The sequence below is a fragment of the Silene latifolia genome, chromosome Y (assembly GCF_048544455.1).
Source record: "Silene latifolia isolate original U9 population chromosome Y, ASM4854445v1, whole genome shotgun sequence".
Lineage (NCBI taxonomy): Eukaryota > Viridiplantae > Streptophyta > Magnoliopsida > Caryophyllales > Caryophyllaceae > Silene > Silene latifolia.
In genome coordinates, this window is record NC_133538.1 from 414,538,140 (window position 1) to 414,546,812 (window position 8,673).

Genomic DNA, 8,673 nt, shown 5'->3' on the forward strand with positions numbered 1-8,673 from the left:
TTCGAACCATTATAATTTTGCGGAAGTAATTTATTAATCAAGTAAAATTTAATATTAATGTATTTGAAGTAAAAATAATTCAAAGAAATATAATTTTATTTTATTTTGAAGTAAATTATTTATTTTGATAGTTTCGAAACGTTTAAAAATAGTTTAAATCGTGTAAAAATCTTTTAATTCGAAATAAGGGCATATCGGGGAAAAATGACAACTCTTTTGAAAATTGGGTAAACGATTTTGGAAATGGGTCGTATGAGTATTCAATTTTCTTGTAATCTTGTGTTTAAGAACTTTGGTCTTGTCGGAATTTGCGTTTGACAAACGGTTTTAATTATTATCGAATCGAGCCAAACCCGACTCGTAAAATCCGTACTAAAACCCGCACCTTCCTCCTTTCCTCTCCCTTTCACGCGGCACCTCCCCCTTCCCCTTCCTTTTTCTGATTTTTCTTTTCTATCTACTCCAAACATTTCCCAAAACACCAAAAACACCATTTTTCTACAATTTCAAGCTAAAAATCACCATAACTTCCTCATTTCTTGTCGGATTTTCGCATAATTTATATTTCCGGAATCCTCTCTTCGAGATCTACAACCTAGTATGTTTTAATTTCAGTTTTCTTGAAGTTGTTTTAAGACGAATTTTGGCAAATTTCGGTATTTATACTTATTTATTGTGTTTTTATTGTTTATTTAGGTGAAGAATTGGAGGACGAGTTTGGGGACTCGTATATTGTCGAAGATAGCGGCTAGTTCCTTGTTAGGGTTTGGTTTTTAAGGTGCTAATTGCTCATTTTCTAGCTTAAGGTAACATATTTCGAGCTACTCGACGAATAATCGTCACATTCTTTGATTTTTGTATGTTTTTGTGATTTTTGTTTGAGTAGTTAATTTTCACATGTTAAAATGGGTTGCATTCATGTCTAATACATGTCTTTTGATAGTTTAAGTTAACATGTTAGTATTGGGAACGATTAATTAATGTTCAGACGATGTTAAAATGAACAAAAACGGAAAAATGGAGGAGTAGGGGTGGCGGCAGCAGGCCCGGCAGGCCCGGCAGGCCCATGGCAGGCCCACGGCTGGCCCGGGTCAGCCCGTTACTTGTTTCGCGGTTTTTCATGCAATATTTGTCATTTCGGGTTCATTAATGATATGTTTAGTATAAGTTACACTTGAGTACACTTTGAATTGAATCATGTTAGTAGTGAAAATTGTGTTAATAGTAAAAAGTATGCTTATTATGGTAGTTGACACATGTTAGGATAGATTTTAAAATGAAATTGTAATAAATAGGCTCAAAATAAATTTTATAGCAATAATTGCCATGTTCTGATGATTGTGCCGAAAACTGAGCCTTAGTCCCTTTGACTGATTCGATGTCAGTTAATTGAGTGATTGGTCAGCCGCAATTTAACCCGTACCTGTCGCAGGGCTGGGGTTGCGGGTAAAAATTCGGTTGGATGAAATTTTATATGAATTGGATAATCGGCCTTTTTCTTGTTTTAGGCCATTTATCAAGTTTTTAAGTTCTAGTTGGTTGAATTTAATAGTGTCTTATATTGTAGAAATGGCCCTAGATTCCCTGAAGCCTTTAATATTGTTAATATTGCTAGAAATGGTATTGGTATTAAATACTTTCTTGCAGGTTGTTGTGTTCATCATAGATAGGTCTTTATAGTCTCTGACGAGTATATGTTCACTGCTTAATAGCCTTTCTGTTCCTGACTAGTGGATTTATATCCAAGTTGGGGCATGACCTCGTTACTTATTTTGATAGTAAGTGGTCAGCTTAAGTACTAGCCAACCCTTTGGTGGACTCCTTAGGGTACTCACTTTGTTTTAGAAAAATTGTGGGTCTTGGGTGCGGTGGTGTGTATCCGCATGTCTAGGTCTGCGCAGATTTTAGGCTAGGGTTGTGTTGTGTCTTGGCCATGTTTTATTAATATTAACCGCTGATCCAAGATACCGGTTCGATTACCTTCCCTACCTCGTGGTATAGACTCGAGTTACAGAGTGACTATTGACCGTACTAAGAACTTATGCCTGTCTTTGATATATTGCCCTTTCTTGTATGGTGATTTTATGAATTGTAATAGGTGAGATGTAAGCCGGTTACAATTGATAAAGTTTGGATTACTATTTGTTATATGTTTCACATGATAGTTTAAATTGGTCAGTTTAGAGTTCACATGTTAGAATACTTGATAAGTAAATGGTTTATCGAATTGTTTACATGTTACATTAAATATGACGTTTCGTGGCTGGGAGGACTCGAAGTTACTCCCCACTGAATTGTGGCTTTCGTGTTTGTATAAAATGCGATTGATAGGTTGAAGATTTAGATGGGGTCACAGACGAGCTAGTGAGCATAAGGAACCTTGGACCTAGTTTGGCTATTCTTATAGTAAACCTTTTAACTTTTGGTTTTGTATATATTTTGAAGGGACATATGTCTCCCTTTTCTATTTTGGTTTGTATCATTATATCCCCGTGTCTTTAGCGTGGTTATGTAAATTAGTTTATTAGCTTTTGCAGGTATTGGCACTCTTAAATTTGGAGATGTTTGTGAATGGTTTAGGAAAAGTTTTAAAAATTACAGGTTTTGTCTAGTTGAACCAATTACAAACATATCCTACCAGTTTTTCTGTAGATTTTACGTGTTTAATTATCGCGTTATTTAAGGGTGTCACAGTTGGTATCAGAGCTTGTTGCTCCCGACGCACGTTTGTGCACCCCACTTAAAATCACTTGACCTTTAAATAATAAACTTGAGAGATGGGTAGGATGGGTAGATTTAGGATTTTATGTGGTAGTCTGTTTGTGATTGCTATTTGTTAGGTTCTAACCAATGTTCTCTTTTGCAAGATGGCTCTCCAAGAAATGTAGATAATGCAATCTTACAAGCTAGGTTTGTTGATGGTTGGTTATTAATTTTGGTGCCGTTAAAGATTGGGTATGCCAAATGAAGAATGCTTCCACTTTCTCGATACTTCTTTTCGTATTCAGTGTATCTTACCTTAATCTTCCAATCTCGTTGTTTATTCGTCTTTTCAATTCCTCTTCTCTCGCCTTGGTAACTACTCTTCTATTCTTTCTCCCGATTCATCCTTGGTTCATTTTTTTCTTATAATAAGAGTCCTTGTGGACACCTTCCTTTTATTCCGCAGGATAGTTCCCTTGTTCAAGAGAACCCGGTTTTGAGAGAATGTATCATTGGAGGGCGTGAACGAGTTGAGAAACACCTTGGGATTTATGTTTTTTTTTTGAGAGCTTGTTTGTTATAGGTGATTGAGCGTGGGTACTACCTTAGCACATAAGTTGAAATGAACCTAAGCTACTTCATTTGAGAGTCTCGATGTTTCCTGTGGAGAATTAAAGGAATGATAGTTAGCACTAATCCTTGTAGGCCTTGAAAGGAATACAATAGGACATTGATGTTGCTTAATGAATTGGTATCGTACTTTGGAATTAGTTAGTTTGTTAAACCTTTTGAGTTGACCAAATCTAGTATAGAGTAGCCCTTGTTGACCTTTCGAAATTTGAGAACACGTGGTTGACCTTATTAATCATATCTGGATTTGGGAATTTTGGTGGAATGTTGTTCGATGTAGTTCGTGAGTTCAAGGATGTGATTCTAATTTATGGTATCGGAGACTAGAAGTATTAAGTGGTGAGATGATGGAGTAGACAAGCTATGGTACTTGGGGATGACATAGTAAGTGAAGTTCAATGACGAGAATTGTAAAGGAGATACTTTGGGACTTAGCTGGTAACAAATGAATTTGTGTGGTGAATTGATTTTGGCTCTTAGAACCAATTGAGTTGAGGAATACCTACAATTGTGGAGTCCTTGTTAGTCCTATAATTTGGTAGACTTTTGGGGCTTTGTTGAGCACCTTAGTGATGTAAACTTACCATATCGATCATAAGCTTTGATGAGTGTTTGGTAAGCAGTAACCCTTTCATTATGCCGCTTCTGTTCTCCTTTCCTTCTCTTTAACGATCATTGAACCCTGTTTTTATGCCAAAGTTTACGTGTCTTCTTCTTGCCCGAGATATCTTCTTAACTCGAATACCTCTTATTTTTGCCAACCGTTATCTTTACGGTCCGACTCCTTAGTTTCCTAACTTGTCAAGCTCATGCACCCTTCGAAAATATTTTACCGTTTCTCTATTCCGTTATCACTCCTTATCTCCTTAGTATAGTTGGTACCTTGTTGACCATGTTTACAGAGTTAGTGGGATGTGATTTGAGGATTTTTGTATTTTGATTTTTGTCGGGAATTAGTGTAGGAGTTTGTGTCTTTATTTGACCATGCGATATGAGAGCTAGATTTTTGATGGAATTCTTATGATGGCAATGTTGTAGTCTCCTTGCGAGTTAAGGTTCGCGTGTTTTGGTGGTATAAGACTCACTTTGGTTTCGATTTGATGATGAAACTAATGGGATTAGTTTACCTTGGTGGAGTATTTCTATGGTTATTTTGGATTTGTTTTGGGCATTGTTCGTTCGGGGATTGTTCGTTTGTCATTTGATCCTTACTTTACGGTATTGGGGATTGATAGCTAGTCTGTGGAAGGTTATTGTAAATTTGGACCTTATATTTAATCCTTTGAGGAATCTTTTTATTGGAATTGGAATATTGTTACTAGTTTCGACTTTGGATTTTGATTTTGTTCGGTGGAGGATATTGGTGGAAACATTTTGATTGGGAAGTGGTTAAGTTATAATTGTAGAGGATAGGATTGTCTCAAAGATTAGCTTATGCGTAGACTTGTCGATGAGTGGTTCAGATGGCTCTTTGGATTAGTGTGGCCTCTGGTTGTTGCCCTGTTGATGTTCGGAGGACCTAGTAGGATGACTCCGTGGTTGGAAAATTGAGTGAACCTTTCTCGATGTACCGATCTTTTTAATTCCGATCTCCGACAATTGTCATTCTTGCTATTCTGGCTTGTTCCGTTGTGTTCGCCTTTATGGAACTCATTTGATCTCTTGATTAAAGCGTCTTGTTCGTTGACATCTTTATTGACTTCATCCAAAAATTCCACCTTTAAGAGTTCAATTCCTTCTTGTCTGTTGGGTGTGAGTTCCCTATCGCGACTTGCACTTCTCGTTCCCGAGTTGTTTTCATGATTTCTCACTCTCTTTCAACCCTAGTGTTCGATTGGATACCTAAGCTATTTCTCGTTTTGTGTAATGATTCCTTTTTCTTACTCTTTTTCCGAGTTACTAAGCCGTATTTACTCATAATTTAGTAAGATATTATTCTTATTATAGAACTTTAAACTGAAATTTTGAAAATGCTTTTATGATTTTCAATGGTTTTAACATTAGTGAATGTTAAATCTCGTTGTTGGAGACGTCCCAATAATGGGTTTTCTCATTTATTGGTGTAGAAATATTTTTATATCTTGATATGAATGTGGATGTTCTTGTCTGATCAACGAGAATATCACCGTTTCATTGAAAAGATACCTATATTTTTCTTATGATTATATTATTAAGATATTGTATACTATAATTTCTCCTTCTAAGTTTCGAGGACGAAACTTTTTAAAAGGAGGGGTGATTGTAACGCCCCGTAATTTCGAACCATTATAATTTTGCGGAAGTAATTTATTAATCAAGTAAAATTTAATATTAATGTATTTGAAGTAAAAATAATTCAAAGAAATATAATTTTATTATATTTTGAAGTAAAGTATTTATTTTGATAGTTTCGAAACGTTTAAAAATAGTTTAAACCGTGTAAAAATCTTTTAATTCGAAATAAGGGCATATCGGGGAAAAATGACAACTCTTTTGAAAATTGGGTAAACGATTTTGGAAATGGGTCGTATGAGTATTCAATTTTCTTGTAATCTCGTGTTTAAGAACTTTGGTCTTGTCGGAATTTGCGTTTGACAAACGGTTTTAATTATTATCGAATCGAGCCAAACCCGACTCGTAAAATCCCGACTAAATCCCGCACCTTCCTCCTTTCCTCTCCCTTTCACGCGGCACCTCCCCCTTCCCCTTCCTTTTTCTGATTTTTCTTTTCTATCTACTCCAAACATTTCCCAAAACACCAAAAACACCATTTTTCTACAATTTCAAGCTAAAAATCACCATAACTTCCTCATTTCTTGTCGGATTTTCGCATAATTTATATTTCCGGAATCCTCTCTTCGAGATCTACAACCTAGTATGTTTTAATTTCAGTTTTCTTGAAGTTGTTTTAAGACGAATTTTGGCAAATTTCGGTATTTATACTTATTTATTGTGTTTTTATTGTTTATTTAGGTGAAGAATTGGAGGACGAGTTTGGGGACTCGTATATTGTCGAAGATAGCGGCTAGTTCCTTGTTAGGGTTTGGTTTTTAAGGTGCTAATTGCTCATTTTCTAGCTTAAGGTAACATATTTCGAGCTACTCGACGAATAATCGTCACATTCTTTGATTTTTGTATGTTTTTGTGATTTTTGTTTGAGTAGTTAATTTTCACATGTTAAAATGGGTTGCATGCATGTCTAATACATGTCTTTTGATAGCTTAAGTTAACATGTTAGTATTGGGAACGATTAATTAATGTTCAGACGATGTTAACATGAACAAAAACGGAAAAATGGAGGAGTAGGGGTGGCGGCAGCAGGCCCATGGCAGGCCCACGGCTGGCCCGGGTCAGCCCGTTGCTTGTTTCGCGGTTTTTCATGCAATATTTGTCATTTCGGGTTCATTAATGATATGTTTAGTATAAGTTACACTTGAGTACACTTTGAATTGAATCATGTTAGTAGTGAAAATTGTGTTAATAGTAAAAAGTATGCTTATTATGGTAGTTGACACATGTTAGGATAGATTTTAAAATGAAATTGTAATGAATAGGCTCAAAATAAATTTTATAGCAATAATTGCCATGTTTTGATGATTGTGCCAAAACCGAGCCTTAGTCCCTTTGATCGATTCGATGTCGATTAATTGAGTGATTGGTCAGCCGCAATTTAACCCGTACTGTCGCAGTAGTCAGGGGTTGCGGGTAAAAATTCGGTTGGATGAAATTTTATATGAATTGGATAATCGGCCTTTTTCTTGTTTTAGGCCATTTATCAAGTTTTTAAGTTCACATGTATAGTTGGTTAAATTTAATAGTGTCTTATATTGTAGAAATGGCCCTAGATTCCCTGAAGCCTTTAATATTGTTAATATTGCTAGAAATGGTATTGGTATTAAATACTTTCTTGCAGGTTGTTGTGTTCATCATAGATAGGTCTTTATAGTCTCTGACGAGTATATGTTCACTGCTTAATAGCCTTTGTGTTCCTGACTAGTGGATTTATATCCAAGTTGGGGCATGACCTCGTTACTTATTTTGATAGTAAGTGGTCAGCTTAAGTACTAGCCAACCCTTTGGTGGACTCCTTAGGGTACTCACTTTGTTTTAGAAAAATTGTGGGTCTTGGGTGCGGTGGTCCGTATCCGCATGTCTAGGTCTCACAGATTTTTAGGCTAGGGTTGTGTTGTGTCTTGGCCATGTTTTATTAATATTAACCGCCGAGCCAAGATACCGGTTCGATTACCTTCCCTACCTCGTGGTATAGACTCGAGTTCTGAGTGACTATTGACCGTACTAAGAACTTATGCCTGTCTTTGATATATTGCCCTTTCTTGTATGGTGATTTTATGAATTGTAATAGGTGAGATGTAAGCCGGTTACAATTGATAAAGTTTGGATTACTATTTGTTATATGTTTCACATGATAGTTTAAATTGGTCAGTTTAGAGTTCACATGTTAGAATACTTGATAAGTAAATGGTTTATCAAATTGTTTACATGTTACATTAAATATGACGTTTCGTGGCTGGGAGGACTCGAAGTTACTCCCCACTGAATTGTGGCTTTCGTGTTTGTATAAAATGTGATTGACAGGTTGAAGATTTAGATGGGGTCACAGACGAGCTAGTGAGCATAAGGAACCTTGGACCTAGTTTGGCTATTCTTATAGTAAACCTTTTAACTTTTGGTTTTGTATATATTTTGAAGGGACATATGTCTCCCTTTTCTATTTTGGTTTGTATCATTATATCCCCGTGTCTTTAGCGTGGTTATGTAAATTAGTTTATTAGCTTTTGCAGGTATTGGCACTCTTAAATTTGGAGATGTTTGTGAATGGTTTAGGAAAAGTTTTAAAAATTACAGGTTTTGTCTAGTTGAACCAATTACAAACATATCCTACCAGTTTTTCTGTAGATTTTACTTGTTTAATTATCGCGTTATTTAAGGGTGTCACAAAATGAATCTAGCAACCCTGCTTCATCATCTCAGACAGAAACAGTGCAAGACATTGTTGCCCTCAATGAGCCTACATAAAATCCAGAGGCTACAGTCACGGAGACTGCTGCCATTGAGGGGGAAGATACTCCTTTCGTACCAAAAAAGTGGAAGCATCAAAGTTCTCATCCTCTTTCCAACTTAACAAGTGACTTAAATTCCGGAATAAGAACAAGGGCATCTTTACACAACTTTTGTGCTCATAATGCCTTCTTATCCCAAACCGAGACTTCAAATGTGACCATCGCCTTAACCGATAATGATTGGCTAGTCACCATGCAAGAGAAATTAAATCAATTCAAAAGGAACGAGGTATGGCACTTAGTCCCTAGACCACCCAACCATACCGTCATTGGTACTAGG

The 8,673-nt window shown here is 36.1% G+C and overlaps 2 long non-coding RNA genes across 2 annotated transcripts; both read left to right on the plus strand.

The window, feature by feature from the left end:
- The first annotated feature begins 704 nt into the window (after positions 1 to 704).
- Positions 705 to 2,562, plus strand: LOC141626443 (uncharacterized). The gene is made up of 2 exons (XR_012536026.1): positions 705 to 806; positions 2,332 to 2,562. It is a non-coding gene; the product is annotated as an uncharacterized LOC141626443 (long non-coding RNA).
- A 3,731-nt stretch (positions 2,563 to 6,293) lies between these two features.
- Positions 6,294 to 8,139, plus strand: LOC141633106 (uncharacterized). The gene is made up of 2 exons (XR_012537912.1): positions 6,294 to 6,395; positions 7,909 to 8,139. It is a non-coding gene; the product is annotated as an uncharacterized LOC141633106 (long non-coding RNA).
- Positions 8,140 to 8,673: the final 534 nt, after the last annotated feature.